This window comes from Lolium perenne, chromosome 1, assembly GCF_019359855.2.
Source record: "Lolium perenne isolate Kyuss_39 chromosome 1, Kyuss_2.0, whole genome shotgun sequence".
In the NCBI taxonomy this organism is placed as follows: Eukaryota; Viridiplantae; Streptophyta; class Magnoliopsida; order Poales; family Poaceae; genus Lolium; species Lolium perenne.
In genome coordinates this window covers 151,818,405-151,844,794 of record NC_067244.2, presented here as the reverse complement: position 1 = coordinate 151,844,794, position 26,390 = coordinate 151,818,405, and the positions used below count along the sequence as shown (strand labels likewise).

The 26,390-nt window shown below is 42.2% G+C and overlaps 1 long non-coding RNA gene across 6 annotated transcripts; it reads left to right on the top strand.

Annotated features, from left to right (window-relative positions):
• The first annotated feature begins 1,820 nt into the window (after window positions 1–1,820).
• Window positions 1,821–24,883, top strand: LOC127307672 (uncharacterized). 6 transcript variants are annotated; one of them, XR_007855715.1, is made up of 19 exons: window positions 1,821–2,112; window positions 10,800–11,076; window positions 11,198–11,269; window positions 11,384–11,527; window positions 11,682–11,882; window positions 12,202–12,262; window positions 12,378–12,486; window positions 12,603–12,674; window positions 12,790–12,934; window positions 13,721–13,847; window positions 13,988–14,057; window positions 14,638–14,755; window positions 15,475–15,594; window positions 18,309–18,432; window positions 18,526–18,602; window positions 21,919–22,221; window positions 22,326–22,441; window positions 23,336–23,451; window positions 24,618–24,883. It is a non-coding gene; the product is annotated as an uncharacterized lncRNA (long non-coding RNA). The 6 variants fall into 6 exon arrangements; XR_011743446.1 differs by having other exon boundaries at window positions 10,800–11,269; window positions 13,992–14,057; XR_011743443.1 differs by having other exon boundaries at window positions 10,800–11,269; window positions 18,309–18,349.
• The last annotated feature ends 1,507 nt before the right edge of the window (window positions 24,884–26,390 follow it).

Genomic DNA, 26,390 nt, shown 5'->3' with positions numbered 1-26,390 from the left:
AGTGAAAAGAAGATGCAATAAGTTGGTTGCCGGTCGTAACATCACTCCGGACATAAAACCCGAATCCTAACTCCCAAACCCAAAATTCCCGATCCAGAACCCGTATATCCTGAAAACCTATTTTGGAAGGTGTGTTTGGAATTCCCGAGACTATTTTAGGCATTTCAGGCATGTAGTCCTGGTACCCGAATATCCGAATATCCCGAGTAGCTCATCAACATTTAGAATTTAGAAAGCCCAAACGTAGAGATGCCTTGATCCTAGCCTAAGTGGAGGAGGTGGAGTAACCCTAGACTAGCAGTACCACCAGGAACGAGCGCAGATCCCCTCCTCCATTCTCCCTAGTCCCCATTCCCCATTCCCCGTCTCCCCTAGACCCTCCGCCGTCGAAGCTCGCCACTGCCCACTACCGTCTGCCGTCGCTCGCCAGAACATCACCCGCCTCCGCTCGCCCCAACCTCACTCGCCGTTGCTCGCCACTGGCCACCGTCATCTGGTGTCGCTCGCCACTGCCGTCGTCTCCTCATCGACATCTCCCTGTCATCCTCTTCTCATCGATAGCTCCCTGAGCTCCATGTCGTCCTTGACGGAACACCTTCGCTCTCCATCCTCCTCACCTCGTCGTGGAGACTGGAGGCCGACAACGGCAAGTTGCACCTCATCATCGCGTGCATTGAGTGCAGGATGGCTGATGAAACATTGTCTTCTTGCTGTAATTTTTTTATTCAGTTTGTAATTTCGGGTCTTTTAGGAATTCTCGATCCAGCACCCGAAATGTCGGGAATGAATATTATGATGCATTTTCGGGTGTCATTTTCTGGAACCCGAATATTTTTTTCCTGAATTTCCTGTCCCGAAATTTCGGGATTTCCGGAACGCCTAGAGTACTAACATGCATTCACTATAGGGATATCAATTTGGACTATACATGTGCATGGGCAGCCCTGCTCGGACCTGGCCCAAACATCTAGGCCCGACGACTAGGTCAGGCTTGGGCGTTGCAAATAGGCATTTTAAGGAAGAGGCCCCGCCCATGGACAAACAATGTGCCGGGTTTCTGAACTTTTTGACCGGGCCAGGTTCGGGCTTGATTTTTTTCCGTTGGGCTTTTCTTGGCCCTGGGCCTGGTCCGGAGGATGCCCATGTATTGTTTTGGATATTTAGTGCATGCGACCATTGGTACATCCATGAAACAACCTTGTATTAGACCACTCCTCACTCGTGCACCTACTTAGCGTGTTCTCTTCAGACTGGGATCGAGGGTCACCGTGATAAGCGCCGAGGCTAGGGTCCGGCCCTGTGTTGGGAGCAATTACCTCCGTCTTGGGCAAACTCCACGATGACACGCCATCCGCAGATTCACATCGCGACCGAGGACCGACGGTGCCAGGTAGCGCATGGGTCGTGACGTCATCTATGTGGAGGAGGTGCGGATGTTGACGCCCGCAGTGGTCATGGTTGTTGCAGCCGCACTTCTGATGGTCGTCGAGCAACTTAAATGAATGGAGGATTTGTAAATTTCGGTCATGCGCGTCGACGCAGTGTCTACCGAACTACCTCCCGATCAAGCTGTATGTTTTTTTACTTCCCATATTAGTTGCCACTAATATATATATAGATGTATCTAGACATAATTTAGTTCATCCATACTAGTGGCAAATATCATAGAGAGGGAGTAGTAAAGGCGTGAGAAATTTGAGGCAGATTGAGCGGGGAAACCCCTCTCCAAAATATGAGATCACACGAATTGCGTGCCCACGCTTGATCTTAGCCGTCCAACCTCACCCAACCCAATCCCCAGCCCACCCACCCCTGTTCCCCGATCGATCTCGCCGCCCGCACAGGCACAGTCCCTCCGCCGCCTCCCCCTCACCGGCCACCCTCCGCCGCTCCAGTAAATCCTCACCGGAGAGCCGACCCTCCTCCTGGACGAGTACCCCACGTAAGACGATGCGCGCCGGCCGCCGCGGCGCCCGAGCCATGGAGCTCCACGGGCGGAACTGGTGGCACGTCGATGGGTACAATCAGGGCGGCGCGACCTGGCTCTCGGCGACGACTTGGCACAGAAGGCACGAATCGAGTGTTGGTTGCCTGCCCTAGGTGCTGCAGCCGGTGAGACCTCCAATCCCTCCTCACTCACGTTCTTGTGTTGCAGGACGCTTCACATTTGTAAGAAGGAACCGTTTTGTAAAGATTGGATCCCCGGCTGTAGGTTAAGAATGTGTTCCAGATGTGCTCAAGAGTTCCAAGGTGTTCTAGATCTGCTGTAGGATTCGATTCTAAATTTCAGAATTGGGTGTGTAACTACTAGATATATGCGCGAATGTTGTCACTCACTGAAATTCGTTTCATGCCCAGAAATCCAGAACAAAGCTTCTCTATGATATGAAAACCATTTCATTGGTTCTGCTAATATGAACTAGTATACAGATCTTGGATTTATTTTTATCTATAACTGCGAGCTAATGGATGGTTACAGTTCTCTGTCATTTATTTCTCTAGGCAAACAGCTAGCTAGCAAGGGGAAGTAATTTTTTAGAATTCGTGAGGGCTCAGCTCACACTGTTGGTACACTCATAAGAGCCTAGCCTTGGTTTCACACACAATTTAGACAAGATCGGATTGGATAGAACATGGCACTAGCTTCTTGCTTATTTCGATGTAATCTCTTGGTTTTTATTGCTCAGCTGCTCATAACTATAAGTCAATCAACACTTGTTTTTCTGATGTGTCTCATGGTATTACAGCTCACAATTTGTTGCTTTAAATTACCCTTCTAATTTCATGGTATTAGACCTCACCACTTGTTTCTCCGACCTACATGTTTCCTTCCTTTGACATTCTAAAATGAAATACAGATTGTAGTATTTTGTGTTGGATATTTTGGTGATCTAGGCTGCTCTCCTAGGTCAGATCTTTTTGGGCTGCTACAGTAGGGCGGTGCTACAGTAGCTACAGTAAGGCGGCACTACAGTAACGCTACAGTAAATGGCCACCTATCCTTATGTGGTGTCTTGATCGGAGACATCGATTTTGATCCAACGGTGCTGGTTCCCCTAGTGCATAGTGCTAAACATATATAAAGGGGTCAAATGACCCTAGAAGAGAAGAGAAAAACACAAATTTGCTCTCAGCTCTCTCTCTCACTCTCTCTCTCACACAAATTAAGCCACCGATCAGGCTAGCACTAAAGCACTGGGAAGAACCTAGCACAAATTGCTCCATTCTGGTGTGAGCAATTAAACAAGAGGAGGCATGGCATCATCTTCAGATCAAGGTATTTCTGATCTTATTCTTTTGTGGCTTAAACTAGAGCTAGTTGATCCTGCTAGATTCAACAATGGTATCAGAGCATCTAGCTCTTAAGTTTGAGCCCTCTTATGTTAAGATTCATGCTTGGTTTATCAAGCAAGGATCAAGATCAAGGGCATATGCACATACCCATGTGTTTATGTTGTCACCAAGTCAAGGCATATGCCCAAGTTGCTTCTGTGAAAGAATTTTATGCTTATGTTTAAAGGCTGTTCTTCCTGGTTATTAATCATGCCTTAAGTTTAAGCCCTGTTTTTTCACACTCTAAGCCCTAACAGATTATGTGACATTCTAGGGTTTCAATTTGAGCTATTAACTAAAGGAATTAAAGCCCTTATGTTAAATTCCTATTTTTTCCAGAAACCCTAGAAATGTTGTCCTCTTTTCCCCTCCTCAATTATGAGCTTCTGGTTTAAGATTGATTAAGATTTAAGGGGAAATAAGTTAATTATGCATAAATCTTGATGTTTTTTCCCAATCCGAAACCCTAAAGTGATGAAATTTTCCCCTATTTTGATGTTTATGGTTTCGGCTAAGTGTGAATTGAAGTGGGGATGGATTGATTTGATGCCGTGATCAACCCTAAAGCAAAATCCCCAATTTACCGAAACCCTAAATCATGAAATTCCCCATTTTGGAGGAACCCTAACCCTAACTTAAGAATCATGGCGGTGGAATTTACCTTATGGGTGTCGTCGCCGTTGTTGGCCACGGCGGCGCCGGTGCCACCATTTAATGATGGCGGTTCTGCCCGGGCATGTACCCGAGCAAACCTGCCGACCACCGCACCGGGCCCTGGCGTTCCTTCCTCGCGCGCACGTCGCCGTTGAAGGCCGCCGCGGTGCCGGACTTGCGCTCGCGGCCGACGCCGTCGCGCGGGACGCCCGCACGCGTTCGCTCGCCTCGCGCAGGGTGCCGTCCAGAGCCGCTCGACGGAGCTGCGCGCTGGCCAAAGCTGCACGCAACTCCGGCGAGAGGGCCTGGGTGACGCCGAGTCTTCTTCCCCGTCGCATGGTGCTCGCCGTCGCCGTCTCTTGGTCGCTCGGCGTCGCCATCGCTGTCGGGAGAGGAGAGGAGGAAGAAAGAAAGGGGGCTAGGGTTTCGCGGGGGCCAGGCGACGGCGGGCTGGTTTTGTTCCAGCTGCAGTCGTTCCTGGCCGTCGGATTGCATCCGACGGTCCAGGTCGTCCTGGCACGTTGCTAATGGGCCAAGGCCCAGGAGGGGATCAGGGGGAGTTAAAGTCTTTGGTGGGCCAATTTTGGCCTGATTCAGTGAGATTATTATGCTAATAATAAAAAAAAAAAAAAAAATTAGGGCTGAAATAAATATCTTTTCGGGGCTATTTTTTCTGGATGAATTGATTATGCTTATTATGTTTATTTTAGGCCACAATTTTAATTGTCATGCTTAGTTAATTTACATGTTGATATTACTTTTATTATTTAGTTTATTTATGATTAATGAATTATGGTGATATTTATCACTATAATTATTATGTGATAATGTTTTCGCTGCAAAAAAATAAAGTTTATGGATCCTCAAATAAAGTGTGGTTTTATGCCTCGTCATTCTGACCAAAGTTGTTTGACGGGCATTTTAACTGCAAAATTCTTTTATTGGTCTGTTTCACTTCTGGCCAAAGCTGATGTGAACCGGGTCGGTAAAAGAAAATAATGAATGAGGATTATTAATGTGTGGCTTCTATTTATCAATTTGGCCAAAGCTAATTGATGAATATTTGTCCACAAAATTTTGTTGTTCATTTTCATCTCTGGCCAAAGCTGATTTGAATTTGATCAATAAAATTTTAATGATGATTATGATGATGCTTACTAAAGCATTTTTGAATTTTTTCTTTTGCAGCAACTAATGTCTCTAATATTGCTGGAATGCTAAATGGCATCGAACAGCTAAATGGCAGCAATTATGTCACGTGGAAGGAGAAGCTTGAGATCACTATGGCCTTACTCAATATTGATTATGCTCTCCTTAATGATCCTCCTGAGGTGCCTAAAGAAAATAATGAAAATTATGAAGCCCTCAAGAAGGAATATGACATTATTAAGACTAAGTGGGATGACTCTAATCGCAAGTGCCTTATGATGATAAAGGGCTCCATTACACAGAGTATGAGGGGAGCCCTTCCTGATTGTGAGACAGCAAAAGGGTACTTTGCAAAAATTGAGCATCAATTTAAAGGGTCTTCTAAAGTTTATGCAACAAGTCTTATCAGAAGGCTAATTGATGAAAAATATGATCCCACTGGAAGTCTTCGAGAGCATATTATGAAAAAGTGCAACATGGCCGCCAAACTAAAGTCAATGGAGATGGAAATCTCTAATGGTTTCCTCGTCCATTTTATTATGTCATCTTTGCCTCCCCAATTTGATCCATTTATGATCAACTATAATGCGATGGATGTTAAATGGGAGATTGATGAAATGATGGCGCGATGTGTGCAAGAAGAAGAAAGGCTTAAGGCTGATAGAATTGATCATGTTAATCAGTTTGGTCATTCACAAAAGAAGAAGTATAGAAAATTTGTGAATGAATATGTGAAGCCCAAGCCTTATAAGTTCAAGGAAAAAGGCCAATCCTCAAAAGGTTCACGACAAAAGAAGCCGAGAAAAAGCGCCTAATGTGAAGGAAATAATTCCAATGCTTGCCACTTTTGTGGAAAAGGTGGGCATAGGCGAAAGGATTGTTTTGGCTTCAAGAGATGGCTCAAAGAAAAAGGTACCGACACTATTACTGTTGTTGAAGAATCCCTTTATGTTAATTATGCCACCAATACTTGGTGGATTGATTCAGGTGCAACAATTCATGTTGTAAATTCGTTGCAGGGATTCAATATGAGGAAGACCCTAAAAAGAGGGGAAAGAACAATTAGAGTTGCTAATGGTGTTGAAGCTTATGCCGAGGCGATTGGAAACTTCACTCTTACACTTCATGGCGGTTTTAAGCTTCAGCTAAATAATGTTCTTTATGTACCCTCGATGAAACGGAATTTAGTTTCCGTCTCATGTTTAGATGATGATAGTTATGAGTGTCACTTTGGGAATAAGCGAGTGTATAATTATGTATGACAATAATAATGTTGGCCTTGCCTGTCGACACGACAAACTTTATGTAATTTCCCTTTGTGATGATATAAATAATGTGGGTTCTACCTCAAATATAAATGTCGGTACCAAACGCAAACGTAATGATAATGAGACTTCTTCGAAATTATGGCACTATCGTTTAGGCCATATTTCGAGGGGAGGATTGAGCGTCTCATTAAAGATCAAGTTCTTCCTTCTCTTGATTTTTCGGATGCGGATGTTGATCATTGTATCGATTGCATCAAAGGAAAATATGCCAAGAAAATTAAGAAAGGTGCAAACCGAAGCACGGGAGTTTTGGAATTAATTCATACGGATATATGTGGTCCGTTTAATGTGAGATCGGTGGACGGTTATAATTCATTCATAACGTTCATCGATGATTTCTCCCGTTATGGATATATTTATCAAATCAAAGAAAAATCGGAGGCATTAGACAAGTTCAAGATTTTCAAAGCCGAGGTTGAAAATCAATGTAATAAAAGAATTAAAGTTGTAAGATCTGATCGTGGTGGTGAATACTACGGCGGACATGCAACTTATGGTCAAATTCCTGGACCATTTGCAAAATTCTTACAGAAAATGGCATTGCCGCCCAATACTCAAGACCGGTGAACCTCGGCAAAACGGGGTGGGCTGAAAGGAGAAACCGCACACTTATGGATATGGTGCGGAGTATGTTAAGCCACTCCACTTTACCGGTGAATTTATGGATGGAAGCCCTTAAAACAAGAAAGACAAATTCTTAACGGGGTTCCCGATGAAATCGGTGCCCAAAACACCGTATGAATTATGGACTGGGAAAAAGCCAACCCTGAATTATTTCCATGTATGGGGCTGTCTCTTGAAGCAAGGATTTTTAATCCGGTTATGGGAAAATTAGACCCCAAGACGATCAGTTGCCATTTTATTGGTTATCCCGACAAATCTAAAGCATATCGATTTTATTGTCCAAATCAAACAACGAAATTTGTTGAAACAAGACACGCCGTGTTCTTGGAAAGTGATATGATGAGGGGGAGCATGACTCCCGGAGAAATAGTCTTGGAGGAAAAACAGAATATGTCCCAATGCCTCGTAATCCAAGAGCCGGTGTTTCCAGTACATACCGAAATTGCACCTCAAGTTTCGGCTCTCCGTAGTGATGGTGCTCACATAATCGGACAACAAAAGGACCAAGAACGGCAATTACGAGTGTATTCAAGAAGGCAACGTCTTTGCTAATGCAACACCCTGCCGATACACCGGCGATCGTTCCGGATGTCACATCTAATGATGCTCTTATTGAAAATAATCGGCGGTCTCAAACTGTTATTAATGTGCCGAATAATGAGCCTCTTAGAAGGTCACAATGGGCTAGAAAGCCTGCTATTCCCGATGATTATCTCACCTACATGAGTGAGGATACAAATGAGCCGGTGTTGGATAATGATCCCACCTCATTTAAGGAGGCTATGGAAAGTGAATATTCGTCTAAATGGCTCGATGCTATGAAAGATGAAATGAAGTCCATGAGCACTAATGATGTATGGGACTTAGTAGAAATCCCTGAAGGAGCCAAAACAGTTGGATGCAAATGGGTCTATAAGACCAAACGTGACTCCAAGGGTGATATCGAAAGGTTTAAAGCAAGGCTTGTGGCAAAAGGATTCACTCAAAGAGAAGGGATTGATTATAATGAAACTTTTTCACCCGTCTCTTCGAAGGATTCATTCAGAATAATTATGGCACTCGTGGCTCATTATGATTTAGAGCTACATCGAGATGGATGTCAAAACGGCATTTCTAAATGGTGACTTACATGAAGATGTATACATGGCACAATAGGAAGGTTTTGTTATGGAAGAAAATAAACATTTAGGATGTCATCTGAAGAAATCCATCTATGGTTTGAAACAAGCATCAAGAGAGTGGTATCTCAAATTTGATCAAGTCATAAAGAAATTTGGTTTTAAGGAAAATAAGAAGGACAATTGTGTTTATGTTAAGTTCAGTGGGGAGTAATTATATCTTCCCGATATTATATGTTGATGACATACTCTTGGCCGGCGGTGATAAAAATATGTTGATGGAGACCAAGAGATTCCTGTCTTCAAAGTTCGATATGAAAGATCTCGGTGAAGCAACTTATGTTTTAGGAATTGAAATTCACCTGGATAGATCCGAGAGGGATCTTGGGGCTATCTCGGAGAGCATATATTGAAAAGGTGCGAAAAAGTACAATATGTATAAGTGCTCAGCCTACTTTGCTCCTATTGTTAAGGGCGATAAATTTGGGACTTTCCGGTGCCCAAGAAATAATTATGAATCAACAGATGAAGTCAATTCCTTATGCCTCAATTGTTGGGAGTATTATGTATGCACAAGTGTGCACTCGCCACGATTTAGCTTTTGTGGCCGGGATGCTTGGCGGATATCGGTCCAATCCAGTGCGGATCCTTTGGAAGGCTGCTAAAAGGTCTTGCGTTATTTGCAAGGTACTAAAGGTCTCATGCTTACTTATGAGAAATCGATAATCTCGAAATAGTGGGTTATTCGGATGCTGATTTTGCGGGGTGTGTTGATACTAAGAAATCCACATCGGGTTATATCTTCACCCTTGCAAAAGGAGCTATATCATGGAAAAGCTCGAAGCAAGCCCATTCTTGCATCGTCGACAATGCGAGGCAGAATTTGTAGCATGTTATGAGGCAACCGGCGGGCGGTATGGTTGAAGAATTTTATCCCGGCACTAAGAGTGATTGACGGCATTTCCGTGCCTCTCACTCTATACTGCGATAATCAACCCGCAGTGATCTATGCGAGTAACAACAAGTCAAGTGCAGCTGGCAAATTTATTGACCTTAAGTATCTTGTTTTGAAAGATAGAATCCAGGATCAAACAATAGATATCAAGTACATTAGTACTAAATTTATGTTAGCGGATCCGCTCACGAAAGGCTTACCACCCAGCGTATTTAGAGAGCATGTTGCCGGCATGGGTTTGGTTGAAAGCTTTTAATCCTGGAGAAGTTGGAACTATTATGGCACCATCTCCCCAAAAGGGGCTCATTTTGAGATCAGATGGGAACCATAGTCACTTGGTTTAGCAGTACTTAATTGACTGTTGTAACCTATTGTCTTGGTGTACCATTTTATCAAAAGATGAGTCTGTAATGTCTATGATGTTTATGTAAAGAATTATGTAAATTAAGTTAATATATGATGTGAATAAAGTTTATGGAGCTCATAAATTAAAGAGTTTCATTTTGATATGAAGTAATGTGCTATAGTCACTAGATTAAATGGTACCTAACAGACCATTATAATCTTTTCGTCTTAAGTGCATTATTTTGTTGAAAAATGAGCTTATAATGATCAGCCTTACGATCAAGGGGGAGAATGTTGGATATTTTGGTGATCTAGGCTGCTCTCCTAGGTCAGATCTTTTTGGGCTGCTACAGTAGGGCGGTGCTACAGTAGCTACAGTAAGGCGGCACTACAGTAACGCTACAGTAAATGGCCACCTATCCTTATGTGGTGTCTTGATCGGAGACATCGATTTTGATCCAACGGTCTTTGGTTCCCCTAGTGCATAGTGCTAAACATATATAAAGGGGTCAAATGACCCTAGAAGAGAAGAGAAAAACACAGCTGCTCTCAGCTCTCTCTCTCACTCTCTCTCTCACACAAATTAAGCCACCGATCAGGCTAGCACTAAAGCACTGGGAAGAACCTAGCACAAATTGCTCCATTCTGGTGTGAGCAATTAAACAAGAGGAGGCATGGCATCATCTTCAGATCAAGGTATTTCTGATCTTATTCTTTTGTGGCTTAAACTAGAGCTAGTTGACTCTCCTAGGTCAGATCTTTTTGGGCTGCTACAGTAGGGCGGTGCTACAGTAGCTACAGTAAGGCGGCACTACAGTAACGCTACAGTAAATGGCCACCTATCCTTATGTGGTGTCTTGATCGGAGACATCGATTTTGATCCAACGGTGCTGGTTCCCCTAGTGCATAGTGCTAAACATATATAAAGGGGTCAAATGACCCTAGAAGAGAAGAGAAAAACACAGCTGCTCTCAGCTCTCTCTCTCACTCTCTCTCTCACACAAATTAAGCCACCGATCAGGCTAGCACTAAAGCACTGGGAAGAACCTAGCACAAATTGCTCCATTCTGGTGTGAGCAATTAAACAAGAGGAGGCATGGCATCATCTTCAGATCAAGGTATTTCTGATCTTATTCTTTTGTGGCTTAAACTAGAGCTAGTTGATCCTGCTAGATTCAACATTTTGATGCTCCTGAAATCGTTATCCCTAAAACCTTTTGATTACATTTTATTGTTTTACTCATTATATCGTGCCATTGTGATGCATTAAGTTGGTGCTTTTTAAATTTGCAGAACTGCCTATGATTGTGACAATTAATGATGACTCTTGTCCTAAGGAAGCATTTCTGGAAAGGTCTCAAAAACCTTGACCCATGAGTACTCTTTTGCGACGCATCTCTATGTTTTGGCGTCTCCTCTTCCTTACGGTGTTACATAAAATGAATCTTCATCATTTGCAATTCAAGTGGCTCCATTGGCCCGCACATGTTTGTCTTGGAGGCCACAGCACGGGGCAGGTTCCAAGGTGCACCTGTTGTTATCAAGTACCCCCACAAAGGCCGCAATTCAGGTCTGATCTTCTTTCTTCCTGTATATACAGTTTCAGTACTGTATGTTATGCTATGGTTCGCTTCTTTCTTTTGTTCACTTTGCAACTCTTGCTAATTCCATAAATTTTGTATATGCTCAAGGAGGCCTATCCAACTCCCATACTTCCCTCGGACATTCTTGCAGAAAGACCTCCAGTGCAAAAGTTTGAGTTGGTAAGTAATTCTGGGCATATACATTCTGGTCTGCCTTGTTACTGAGTCTAATGTTTGTATGTTATTTTGTGTGGCGCTGACACTCTTGCTCTGGAATTCCTTCTTGCTGTTTAGGCCAAGGTAGCTTTCTGGATGACGTGGATGAGGATGGACACAGGGAAAAGGGGGCGACGTGGACATGCAGGGCCCCACTCGGAAGTCGCCCGGGCCCATCTCGAGCTCGATGGAGACGTCGACCACTACGGCACCCCACAAAAGGTGCATTTCCCCCTCTTCTGCTATGCTCTAGCCTACTTTCCCATGGTTGCAAATTAGCTACTGTACATAAACTTAAAACCTTGTGTTACTGCATTTGCTTCCATGTGGCTAGCAGCACTAGCTGAGTTATGCAAATCCTTTCATCTTTATGCAGCATTTGTGCTCATTAATATGAAGAAACATGCTGCTGCCATCCCTGATGACAAGGTCGACGCTTAGGACCCACCACAAGGTCTCCGTCAAGAGCAGTGGCACCTCATCGAGTCCTGCCAGCCCATGCCACAACCGGGCAGCCCTTTCCGGCAAAGTGATGAAGAGCGGCAAATACACGCCCAGCTACTCAGCTTATTTGGATGTAATCTCTTGGTTTTTATTACTCAGCTGCTCACAACTATAAGTCAATCAACAATTGTTTTTTCTGATGTGTCTCATGGTATCAGCTCACCACTTATTGCTTTAAATTACCCTTCTAATTTCATGGTATTAGAGCTCACCACTGTTTCTCGGACCTACAAGTTTCTTTCCTTTGACATTCTAAAATAAAATACATATGGCAGTATTTTTGATGCTCCTGAAATACTTATTTCTAGTTGCACGGGCAAAATATTTGATTACATTTTATTGTTTTACTCATTATATTGTGTCATTGTGATGGCCTTTTTTTTATTTTGCAGAACCGCCTATGTTTGTGACCATTAATGACGACTCTTGTCCAAAGGAAGCGTCTTTTGAGAGGTCGCAAAAACCGTGACCCCTGAGTACTCTTTTGCAACACATCTCTCTGTTTTTTTGGCGTCTCCTTATCCTTATGGTGTTACAGAAAATGACTCTCCATAATTTGCAATTTCAGCGGCTCCACTGCCCCACACATGTTTGTCTTGGAGGCCACAACACAGGGCAGGTTCCAAAATCCACCCATTGTTATCAAGTACTTTGCTCCCACAAAGGCCGCAATTTAGGTCCGATCTTTAATGTTCCTGTATATAATGAATGTTATGCTATGCTATGTGTTGCTTCATTTTTTTTTACTTTGCAACTCTTTTTGCTAATTCCATTAATGTTGTATATGCTGAAGGAGGCCTATCAAACTCCCATCCTTCCCTCTGACATTCTTGCAGAAAGACCTCCAGTGCAGAAGTTTGAGTTGGTAAGTATTCCTAGGCATATACATTCTAGTCTGCCTTGTTACCGATTCTATTGTTAGTATCTTTTTTTCGTTCGCGCTGACACTCTTGCTCTGGAATTCTTCTCTTGCTGTTTAGGCCAAGGTAGCTTTCTTGATGACGTGGATGAGAATGGACAAGGGAAAAAGGGGGGCGGCGTGGACATGCGGGGCCCCACCAAGAGGTCGCCCAGGCCCATCTCGAGCTCGATGGAGGCTTCGACCACTACGACCCCCCACAAAAGGTCCATTTTCCCCATCTTCCGCTATGATCTAGCCTACTTTCCCATGGTTGCAAATTAGGTACTGTACATAAACTTTAAATCCTTGTGTTACTGCATCTCCTCCCATGTGGCTAGCAGCACTAGCTGAGTTCTGTAAATCCTTCCATCTTTCTGCAACATCTGTGCTCATTAATATGAAGAAACATGCTGCTGTCATCCGTGATGCCAATGCCGACGCTGAGGACCCACTACCAGGTCTCTGTCAAGAGCAGCGGCACCTCATCGAGTCCTGCCAGTCCATACCACAACCAGGCCAATCCTTTACGGCAAAGTGATGAATAGCGGCCGGCAAATACACACTCGGCTATAAGGCAGGCTTTAAGATGCTTCGTAGCTCCAAGTGTATACATTTGCACCCTTTTTTCTCACCGTTGAGTGGATCGTTACCTGTGGTTGAATGATTACTTCATTCACTTGCTGGATCGACATAGCATAGTGGTTTAGAATCTGCACCTTACTCGAGGCGTGATTAGCTTGTCGTAATCAATATGCTAGCAGATCTGTGTGTTAACTTTGGCGATTGAGTTAATCTTTACTCTGTCGCATTGAGTTCTCCCATCTTTTTCCACTAATGATATTTTATCCCATTGATACTATGATGAATATTTATGTGTATTCTAGTGTGATGTATTAGTCTTTTACATGAAAATTTCTAGGTCCATCAATACCCGCGATTCTATCTTCCTACCTAATCTACTCTTCTCTTTCTACTTACTGAAATTATATGCGATTTGGAACCACTGGCAGGAACATCTTTCATGGCTGGTTGCCAATGGGGACCATCTGTCCAACAAGTTACACAGCAGCGCGTTGGCAATGTTGCCAGAGAGAGCAGAATACGCTCTTCGGAATCATCATCGAGTACAGTGTCGAGGTAATTCCACTCTCTCCAACCCTGCTGGTTAGTATCACTGCATTCAACACACAACCACGTTTCTCTTGCTTGCATGCCTTTTTAGATAGCATTTGCCAATCCTTGTCTAATAGTTAATTATATGATGTTTTTGTGACCAGCAAGGCCCCAAGCATTCCCATGATGGCCAGGCAGTACAGCAAGCCATCCTTATTTGACTGTTGCTGATGGGTAAGCCTACTCTTTTTTTTATTCAAAACATGTGACATTGAAAAATCTTTTGATTCAGTTTTACTTGATAGAAATATGTTGCTGCAAAAAATGAATCTTGAGATATGTAAGTGCACATCATCTTAAATTGAATGGCTGGAATTGTGTCACTAATCTAGTGGGGCATGCTCAACTAGTCCATCATATTGTTGGTTTGATCGCATTAAAGGAAAATCACCTCCTAAATTGCTGGTTTGCTGTTTTGGCCACAAAACTTTTAAGAATTTGTCGTGCTTTTCTATTACTGGAATGTGTTGCTTGTTATGTAGATTAGTCACCTGGTTTCCATGATACAACGTGGGATGTTTTCTGGTTTGCATTTTCTTTAAATTTCCTTAGCTTGTAGAATCATATACCATCTATTCTGTTTAGTTTTGAATTATGCACATGTTATCTTCTAAGAGAAGTTTATTTATAAATATTATGTCCTTGGTTGCTATGTGTCACGCTCCATGCATATTATTGTTCTTTTAATCATCAAACATTCGTATGTAATTGTTTTTTCCTGGTATTAACTTTGTACTAAAAAAATTGTGACAAGGCGTTGTCTGGAGCGTGGAGTTGGCTGGAGCTGGGTGAAGGGAGCAGTACCGCTTCATCTCCACCCTCGCTGCCATGCGGTAGCAGCGAGCGGTGGCCTCTTCCTCTCCATGGTTTAGGTGAGCTTCTTCTTATGCCCTTCTCTTCTTTGCGATCTCTGTGACACCATGGGCTTGGAGCTTTGGTTATTCTATGCTCTGGCCATGGCGCCAATTGTGATATAGTTATTTAGGACTCTAATGATGTATTGATGTTTGTAGACGTACTTGCTGCTAGCATACATACAAACTCATGTGGTGTTTATTTAAATCTTATTAACATATATGTTTGTTTTAGATTTTATTAGGTGAGCTACTGGCATCAGTGTCATGGTTAAATATTAACTAGTGTAGATGATCTGTGGTTGCTGGTTATTGGTCTATTCTTAATTCTCTAGTTTATACTATCCATGGTATTTATTTTTCGTTTATTTGATACCAGGATTTAGCTGCAATTTTGTATAGCACCAATGTGTAGGTATATTGTTTAGCACCAATTTGTATCTCTGTGCATTTGTGTCTTTCCTTTGAGCAAGCTATGTGTGTGTTGTGCTGTTTGTGAACCAACTTTTTCCTTCATCGTCGAGCACTTGTTTCCATTCATGATTGGGGCATGATAGGCGATGATGTAATATAACGGTATGTAATGCAAATGTCCCACCTGAGAAAATAAATTATTATTAACTGCAATACTTTCAGGCTTAGATTTGATTTATGCATATGAAAGTTGCGATAATTTGTTTGATAGTTTATCTGCATCGCTTGGATCTATGTTTGAATGCATGATTTGATTTTCTCAGGTAAAGTTGCTGTTCCAGTGGTGGTGAACCCCTCCGTTGGTGTTGTGGTACTCGTGCTGTCCACCGGAACTGGCGTGCACTACGACACATCCGCTACAGTACCACATGCTCCCTCGGAAGGTCTCTCTCTCTCAATGCCTCCCTATTTTCCTTGGACTGCGTTGTGCATGTTTCTGTCGGGTGTGACGAACAAACGAACGAGACTCCTGCACCGAAAGATTAGATTTTTAGCGTCCCTAGCTTATTTCCCAAGTCAATATTTGAGCATGTGTGCTTGTGCTAATATTTGAGGACAAATGCTCCTTCTGTTTTTTAAACCAGCATGCTTGCTGCACTCTGATTTCCTACTCATTGGTCTAGATTTTTCATGCAGTCAACAATCTTTGTAATGTTTATGTAGTAGAGTATACAATATTCTTTTAAGCATGCATTGACACCTGGGCATTTTTCGGGCCGGGCCCAAAAAGCCTGAACCTAAATTCCCAGGCCCGGCCCGACCTTCGGACTTACAAACTAGGCCTGAACCCGGGCTGAACGGACAAAAGTCCGGCCCGGCCCGACAAGCCTGGCCCGAACTAAGCCAAAACCATGTTTTCTGCAAGCCCGGCCTGGCCTGACATTTGGGCTCCAAATTCAGGCCTGAACCCAGTCTGACATGCAAGCCCAGCCTGGCCCAGGATTTCCAGGCCGGGTCGGGTCGGGCCGTTCGGGCCGGGCTGCCCATGCTCAGGCGATAGTAAAGGACCTCCATGCACAGGGTTAAGATTGAAGCTTTGGCCTTATTAATTTTGGAAGCTATTCTGGATTATACTTTGGCATCGCAGTTTGCTTTCTAGGACCTCCATCCTGATGTTTACCATGATCACTGCTTTATTTTAATTTTTTACTATGCTTTAATCTATGGTTACAATTCACAGTAACCATATGGTCGTGTTCTTTGAATCTATTGATGTTTCTGATTAGTTATATTCGATAGTATTTCTTTTACTCTTGTGATCAAGCAAAAACATTATAACACCAGCTGATTGATTCTTGAAAATATTCTGCTGATTGCATGTATGTATGGATGCAAATTTTCTTTTTTCGTTAGAATTCAATGTGTGGGCAATAGATAAAGCATGTATGTATGGATGCAAATTTCGTTCACTCAATAAATTTTTGATGTGCATAGGCAGTGTACATAACTACATATGCATGAAATGGATGTGCTATTTTTTTATTATTTTCTTCTTATTATGCACAGGCAGTGTAGGCTTTTGCTCATGCAGAGTAATGCATCCATTTTACTAGGCATTTTCTTATGTGATGTTAAAACTACCAGTTATATGGATTGAATGTGCGATTGATCAGTAGGTTTATTCTGTTATGTTTCATCTAGCTGAATTGTATGGTTTAGGCACGCATTGTTGGACTCTAGCTCTATAGTTTGTCTTAAGATTAAATAATGCTTGCATTGGTTATAATTTAGGAAAATGCATGATGATTGGTATTTTGGTGATCCCATTCTGCTTGTTCCTCTGACTTGTATCAGGGATATTATTCCTGTACTAGTTCTGCATAATTACTATTTGGTTAAACTAGTTCTGTAGATGAAGGGTATTCAGTAACACTATTGGTGTCAACTGGCAGCCAGTATTTCAGTTGATAGAGGCCAGTTGCACAAATAGTTTTTATTCAAATAGAGAGTATTGGGACCAAAATGCTATTTTTTTGACAGAGAACTTCAACTTGGCATCTCTGAAAATGTTGTACCCTGTTCTGAAAGTTTACCACAGTTTTGTTGTTCATGTGTGTGAGTAAACACAATCATGTGCATGTTTTGTTTGATTTAGGTATACATGTAAGAGTAAAACGTAATCGTCTTTTCTTTTATCCAGCATCTTCTTGTTTAGAGGCAAAGTTAATGGCCAGCTTTCTGATTTATCTAATTGAAGATCCCAAATTTCTTTTTCTTTTTAAATTTTTATGTGTGCCCAGTTAGCTCCAAGAGTAAAAGGCCACAAAAGAGTTAAATAGACGTGTCTGCTATCTACATAACCCTGCATATTTCAGGTTATCTTGTGTTCTACAAAAAGAATATAGTCCTTGGTAGCTGAAGCATAGTTCCGATTCTCTCAATTTGTCGAGCATGAATAAAATGTATCTCTTGGCTGTGGATTCAGCTGATTAGCCATGAATCTTTATGTATAGTGATTTAATCCTATAAAATCAATTTTGTTCCTGATCAATTCATGACTTTTCTCTGAGAATTCTGAATGTTATTGATTGGAGAACATGAACCGCTTTGTTGCATATATAATTAGTAGACTGTGAACACTAGTGGCATTATGCTAGTTGTGTATTGTTGCATAGTCCACCGTGTTGTTGAACCGACTATTAGTCAAAGAGAAAGCTTGAAAACGGCTGCGCCTTGCATTTATTGTCGTCAAGTATTTGTTTAGTGACCAGTTTGTTTGTCTAAGTATATGTATAATATATTTGAAGAAACCGACTTATTTATGGACATGAGCTCTTAGCTGATCAGTTGGTTTCTTGTCCTTGTTACATTTCAGTTTATTTACCTTAATGTTTCAATGTGTGCACTAGGCTTTTCTTGGCTATCATCTGTAACCCACCTCCTAGGAGGCTTGTAAACTTGTTTCCCCCTATCTTTTCAATGAAATGAAACGCAGTCCTTTGCGTTTTCTCGAGAAAAAAATGTGTGCAGTTACTCGCTGTTGTTGTACCTACCATCAGTTCTTGTATAATGCTGGTTTGAGTTCAAGTCTTATGTTGTCCTGAATTTGTAATCTTGAGCTATTAAATTGTTATCTTTTCTGGCCTTTAACTAGCAGAGGTTTCGCGTCTCACCACGATGGAGGAAACGACTGCTAATGTAAGCATCAATTCTCCCAATGATTATACATTGTCTTGTCCGACGATGTGAGATCAAAAAAGAAATCGATGATCTGAGCTAATGTATGACCAAGACCTTCTCGTTTCAGCTGGCTATTTTGTATTGCTAATTACTGACTTGGTTCTCTTTTTTTGCTGTCATGACTCTTCTGACAGCAGGTAAGGAAGGTTGAGGAGGAGTTCCGCACGGGCCTCTATTCATGCTCATGTTGATCATCAAGAACATTACGCAGGTTGGTAAATTTCTTGCTTATATTCAGACCCAAGCTTACCAATAGCTGGAATTTTCATTGTACTATTTGTATCTCTTTTATAATTGAACACCTTCTGTTGTTTTTTTTTGTGCGTGTACACTGGCTAAAAATTTAATTGACATAACGGTTTTTTTTTATCTTGCTGTGCATGTGACCATAGTCTTATGAGTTTGCCTTTGGTACATTAATTGACACGATTTTTGTTTGTTGCTAATAAATACCTTCCCTTCCTTATATTAACACTTATTTTTCTTTTATTTATGTATAAGGGTGCTCGTGTTAGTACTGGGTATTTTAGGCCCATTCTTTTTCTTTGCCGGATCAAATTTTTTGAACTCTGTAGCATCAGCTAAATATTTTTTTTATATTAAGGAACCTAAACTATTGGATTTAGTGATGTGCATATTATTATTTATTGATATAGAAAGACTCGCTTTACTGAGCTGCTGTATATCTTTTATGAATCTACCGATATAGGTATTTTTGCGCTATAAATGTTGATTTTTGACATGCCCATTGTTATTTGCATACTGTCCTATTCATGTTTCTCTGTGTGAAAATGAACTCATGCATAAATGCTTTATTCCTTGGCAGTTCATAGTATATATGTGCACTTTTACCTGTCTGTAGTTCAAGAGTTATTTCTTTATTTTACGTTGTTATCTTGTGTTCTGTATTTCTTGACCGGTAGAATCGTGTCACAGATAAGGCCTTTGTATTGGGTCGAGGACCAATTTTACCCAAGAGGCAGCATTCAAATAAAAGTAACTTTTGGTGTTTGTTTTGTTTTCCCTGTTTGTCCATTACGCCTGTTTGCATCAAACCTGTTCCTGATGTATAACAATTGTTCTCTTAAAATTGTGTAAGATGATGTGAGATCGAAAAACAAATCGATATATCTTGGTCATACATTGCTGTCTTGATGATGAGTTTATTTTGAACGATGCATCCATTATTTCAGATCTAAAGACTGTGATTTCCATTCAATTCATTAGTTGTATAGGTTAAGTGCTAGCTGCCATGGTTATCTGCAGGCTTCTCTTCGCCTAGTGCAGCGGAGGTGAAGCCCCGAGGATGACGACTCTGCCTGGTCCGTCGTTGACTGGCTATGAAGTGTGGCTCGCCTCCGGCTATGTTGTATTGAGCCTCTCGGGCAAGTTATATGGTAGTACAAGACATGGAGGCTAAGAGCATCTCTAGCAAATACGGCAAACCCCAAATTCGCGTATCCAGGGCACCCCAATGCGGATTTGGGGTTCGAAAAACGCATGCGCAGTTCAGATACGCGATAAATAAACTGCAAATTTAAAATTTTATTCGCGCCAGGGATTGTTCATACAACAGGACTTCAACAGTGGAGCCTAGTGCTCTGCTTCTCTACGTCAATGGCGCCGCCACGTGCCACGGCGGCGGAGCCGGCAGCCTTCTCGCTGTCGAGCTCGATGTGGACCTCGTCCTGCGCCACCTGCTCGCGGCGCCACTCCTGCTCCTTCTCGGCGTCGCGCGCTGACTTCTCCTCGACGAGCTTCGTCACCGTGCTGAGGGCCGCCTCGGGACAAAGTCGCCCGGCTTGAGCGCGTCCTATGCCTCCTTGTCCAGCCTTGCCGCGATGGCGGCGATGTCCTCGTCCTCCGCGTAGTCGGCGGGGTCGAATCGCGGCGGTGGGGGCGGCCCGCTCGAGCTCGAGACCTCCGAGAAGGTGAGGCGGCGCGGCGCCGGGGCGCTGGAGGTCGCGCGGCGCGCTAGAGCTGGACGCCTCCATGTCGTGGGAGCTTGAGCGGCGGCAGAGCCCGCGACCTCGACGCCTCGAGGTCGCGGTGGTACGATCCGCGGATACGGGCAGCGTCCTCCCCGACCTCCGCCGGACACCATCTCGCCGGGATTTGTCGCTAGCGCGTGCTAATGTCACGTCGGAGCTGGGCGGATTTGTCGTCAACGGCAGGCGAAGAGGCGGAGGAGCGGATGGGGTTTGGCCCCCATCCGCCCCGCTGACCGCTATATATGCGGGCAAAATGGCGATTTGGGCTGCGGCCTGGATCCCATATCCAGGCCAGACCACCGATGCAGGGTCTGGTCTGGCCCAAATTTGCGCCGAAAACCGCATATCGGCCCGCCGTCGCGTTTGCGGGCCGATATGCCGTATCTGCTAGAGATGCTCTAAGAAGCTCTCCTAGAGATATGGTAGGAGATGGACTACGATTCCCATACAAATCTCGTGTAATATACAACTGCCAAATATTATCTCCGTTCAAAAATAAGTGTCTTCATTTTCTCTAGATACAGATGTATCTTGACACAACTTAGTTGTACATACATCCATATCTAGAAAAAAATAACACTTATTTTTAGACGGAGGGAGTATACTATAACATTTCTCAACCTGCTACAGATGCGCATGTACATCTGCTTAGGTAATCAGATTAAGATGCCTTTTTTAATGGGATTATTAGATGCATGGATCTTTGCTTGTTGCTTTCCAGTTTATTTATCGTAATGTTTCGATGTTACTTGAAGTCATGATTTGAGACATGGATGTTTTGTGGGCTTGCTGTTGATGATCTACTTATTATGTACTCACTGGTGTGTTCGTGTGATTTAAGCATCTTTGTGCTCTGCGCACGATTCCCTTATAGGAATAATGCACATGCGTATGCGTCGCACAACATTGTATTGGTTATCCTTATCTAATTGATTAATTAATGTCCGTACATGCCTAATTTTGCATGTATGTTCAAACCTGGTGGTGTTTCTCAGGGAAGCATGCTAGTTTTGCATGTATGTTGATTGTAAGTGTAGGGCAGCTGCAATTGAAAGTGCACAAAGTCATAGCTTATATCCTTGTTGACTTGTTGAGATACTTTGATTAGATGTGGAGATTAGAAAGATACAAAACAACTGTAAATTCACTTGCTGCCACTTTGTGTCTTTGCAGTTGCAATCATGCAGACACAAACTAAAGTTTTCATGTAGTGTACGTCTTTTTTTTCCGAGAAAACGCAAAATGACTGAACTTCTAGCGCTCCTTTGACGTTCCGAACAGCAATTTTTATATTCACTTGTTGTTATAGGAAGAATCAGAAATGTCTTACTTAATTTCGTCAAGGCAAACATCTAGCTACAACCAATTGATGAACCATTTAGGATTCACAATGGCTTCAGGTTACACATTTTCATTAGTGAATTATTATTGAAGGGTATTTCACCGTGCTTCCAACTTGTTGAAGCTTAGCAGTTTGCTTACATGCAAATATATTTTTGCATTTTCTCACAGGCTAATTTTTCTTTCTGGTGGCAGGAAAAGGAGTAGGAAAGATGAAGAGGACCCCTTGTCGGTGCTAGCATCGCTGTTCCCTTTTCTCCTCTTGATTTCTATTCAACGCGGCCACAAGAAGGTGCGCAAACCAGCCGAAGCCAAGTCAGCACCGCGCCGCTTTGCTAGCATCTTCGTGGGGGTGCCCCACAACAGGGAGGCTGTGGATGCGGCACCTAGGCACGCCAGGTGTGGGGTGTCCGCGTCATTTAAGCTTCTCGCACCCAAGTCCCACGGTGATGATCTTGATGCTGCCGTTCAGGAGCTTGTCGGCATCGGCGTCCAAATGTACCTCCTTGGTCATGCTCAGATTGATTGCTGTTCAAGGCCATCATGTATATTCCTCTTGTTTTGAACATACTGAAAAGTGACTGATTTCGCTCCACTGGCAGGAAGGGCTTTGACCAGTGCTGCAGCGGTACTGATGTCGCAAGAGAGGATGCCACCGTCCTGCTGCTCACTTCCACTAGGACAAGTTGTCCAACCATCAAGCACGAACGACATTAAGGTAATATCATGGTCCTGGTGGTTTGTATGTATGGTTGCTTAATGCAGTTGTAAATCTTTGTGCATTATGTATGTTCTTGTGAAATGGGAGGAAAATGTTAAGGAAGAGCCCTGCCCCAAATTATACTACGAAAACTGCATTTCTGATATCTATGAAATATATTCTGCATTATTAAGACGGTTTATATTCTACGAAGTTTCAAGATTATTGCTCTTTGTAGGAACCTTAGACTTTTGAAATTGTATAGCTTATATTCTGTAAGAGATGGTTCATTGAATAAGCTTTGTGATTTCTGAGAAAAGTGACATACAGGGAATCAGGGATCGCATATGTTGGCACTAATGACTTCTTACCAAACGATCTCAGATATGCCATGGATGCAATCTAAGGTAGAAATTGCATAGTTTTTTATCATTATTAAAAATAATTAAGAATTAAAATTCTCCAGAAAACAGGAAAGTAGGCATCACCAAGCTGAATTTTATCTTCTAGTTGTTTTGTTGACCTGTACTCATGTCACTGACAGGTTGCTCATCATGGGTCTAGGACTCGTGGATCTCTATTTATGTTCAAGTATTACATTTATATTGGCATGCGTCTATTGTCCCAACTCTTTTTCTTTGTGAGTTTGCTGTTTGAAGAAAAAATATAAATATCAGCGCCACTAGGATGATGATTGATTATTGTGGAGAGTAGAATAATTTTGGTGGATTTTTACGATGAGTGAGGTAGTGGGCCTGAATTATGGTACATGTGCTAGCCTTTTTTCCCTCTTGACATTTCAGTGCATCAACTAGGTTGCAGTTGCTGGTATTTTGTGACAAAGGAAGTAGAGCTTGATGCCTGTGTCATGTGGGTTAAGTCAAAATGACGTCTTTTTTCTGTTATCTGCAGCTTCCGATTGGCCTAGTGCAGTGGGGGGTGTCACATGCTCAGTGTCGAGGATGATGCTGCCAGGCCTTGGCACGACTCCACCTGGTCGACCGACTATGCAGCGCGGCTTGGTTTTGGTTGCTTCTTCAGCTCTCCTCTTCTTATATGCATGATCTTGATTCTGATATGTACTAAATTTGGTTCTTGCACTGATATTTTAGATGGGAAGATATTGATATGGCATTTTAAGTTGATTTAACTTGTAATTGGTGTAGTTCTAAGACTTTATTCGATTGCCCTGTGAAGGGGTTAATCATCTAATTCCACATCCAGTTAATTCTAGCATTTTCTGGTGTATCTGTAGTTGTTGTCTATTGTATTTATGTTCCATTCAGTGGATCAAGTACTAATTTCGGTAATACTGGATACATACCAAATGTAGGTGTAGTGTTATGTTGTTATCTAGTTGCATTAAATTTAATACGTGTGCACCATCAATCCATCATGTCAGTTAGTTTTGGTTACATCAACCAATAGAATCACATGAAATTGGTGTAGTTCTAGGCCTTGATTCAATTGGCCATGTGAAGGTAGTTAATCAACTAATTCATTATCCAGTTTATGGTAACAATGGAGCTGTGGTACCGGTCCTGATGCCAATCATGGCCGTTTTGTACAAGTCCGTAGTGTACGTAGATGTGTATTACGTTGATGTCTATGGTTCACTCATAGGAACGTTAAACCAGTTATGGGAAGTCTTTGTGATAAACTGCTATGAGGGTTGATTTAGTTCATATCTGTGTAGAGGTCAAAAATATGATTTTGATTGACATGAGCATCTTCAGTAGTCTCAGGAGTACATAGCTTTGGATATTCAGCTTTGCTGTTCTGCAGGATTTTCTCACATGAAGGTTAAAACTTAAAACTATGTCATGTTCTTTGTGATATGCTATTCATCCATGTAGTTACGTTTGATTCTGACAATAGAACACTGGATTTGATTCTTGCACTGTTGCTTACATAGGATGGTATTGATCTGCCAATTTTTACATGATTAACATGAAATCGGTGTAGTTCTAAGCCTTGATTTGATTTCCCTGTGAAGGGGTTATGGCTAGCATTTTTCTAGTGGAAATGGTTGTGCAGTGAAGCTTTTTGTAGCTATTCTAGGCGATCTCCCTTGTTTTCGTGTAATGCTGTATGCATGAATCTGCCATGGAGCTGTGTTATGGCCGTTTTGTACAAGTCTCCATGTTGTGTAGCTGTGTAATTAGGTTGATGTCTATTGTTGACTCACTTGCAGGAAGGGAGTTGGTTTGAAGCTGGAGTTGGTTGCGTGCGATGTCTGCTTGTTCTCCCGCTTGGCGTGACCCTGCTTACTGTCCAGCTGTGTTTATGCGCTGTGTTTATGTGCTGTGAATACTGTTTCAGTTTAGTGTGATACAATTCAGTATTCAAGTTGCAACCACGAGAAGTTGCATGTTTAAATGTTGACTTTGCACTTTGGTGGCAATCTTGATGATTTTGAACTTGCACTTATGGGAAATGAAACCTGAGTTGAACTGTACATTTAGAGCTGTGCTTTTTTGTTTGCTTTGAGATTGAAATGTTAAAACAATGGCCAAAGATGTTGCCAAAAAATGCTTAGCTAATGCAGAACATTTTTGTTAAGAGAGTTTTGCTCCTTTTTTTGTGTGTAAAAAGAATAACAAAGAAGAGGCAGTTTTGCTTACATGCATGTGCAAGTTAAGGTGGTCGATCAAGTGTGATCTACGCAACTGACCAGTGGAGAATACAGATAAGGAGAAATGCAAGTCCATTGGTGACATGCACTGTGGCTGCGTGTTGATATACGATTGATCGTTTGGTAGATTGACTCTAAATGGAGTTGCCTGGTATGTGACATGATATCTTTGTCTCTGTAGGCAAAGTAAAATAGTTCCTTGTTTAATCGTTGTTTAACAACTGTTTAATTCACCTTTTTGAAAGCAAACGAAATAAGAACCAAACAACGTGAGTCGATCATTTTGCTGCTAGTGTACATGAAGTATGGAGTGTGATTACTGTGAAGGAGCAGTTATGAGGGAGAGGAGATTTTTTTTTTGAAACGGAAGGGAGAAAGGAGAATTTTTTTAAAACGAAAGGAAGAGAGGAGAATCGGTACTAGTACTACTGAGAGTCCATCCGTTGTAATTGGGAGAGAAATCAGCACTAGTCCGCCATGCAAGCGCACATTAATTTCCTGTGTTAGTGTTTGGTTTCCACTGGCAAGTCAGTTATCCGTGTCCCATCAATTACATAATCATCGTGGATCCTCTCCACCTCTCCTCTCCAACAAACCAAAAGAGAGGTGAAAAAGTAGCGTCAAATTTGGGGCCGAGTTTTTCAAAATTCGAACAAAGACTCAGCCATGGCCTCCTCACCATATATAAATACCAGGCGTGCGTTGCGTTTGACTGGCCGATCAAGAAGTGGGACAAAAAAGATTTAACTACTTTTGACGTTTTTTCCTTGTTATTATAAAATATCCAGATTTAATTATTCCACATCCCTATTGGAATTTTTGTTAAACCATTTTCTCTAGCAAAATAACTTTTGCATGGATCGAATCAAAGGAAAAGAATAACTCCTTGTTTTACTGTGGCAAGATTTTTAATTCACCTTTGCGGAAGCGAAAAAGAAAATGCATGGCTATTATAAGAAAACGAAGAAGAAAAAAATACCACGGTGAGACTCCGAACATAGCCGCATCATTATGTTATTTCAATTGGAAACAAACATGGAAACGAGAGATTAGATGCTAGTTTTTTTGAAATACTATTGAAGGAAAGAAAAAAACTATCGTAATAACCGTGCCAAAGTTTAATTCACATATTTGGATGCAAATGAATATCAGGAAAAATATCACGGGGATACAGCCACATTATGTAGTTACCATTAGAAACAAACATGAGACAGAGACCATCATTTGGTTTCTAGTTTCCTTTTTTTTTTACATGATTTCTAGTTTCCTTGAAAGATGGAGCGATTACTGTAGGAGCAGTTATATAGGAGGGAGGAGAATCGTTAGTAATAG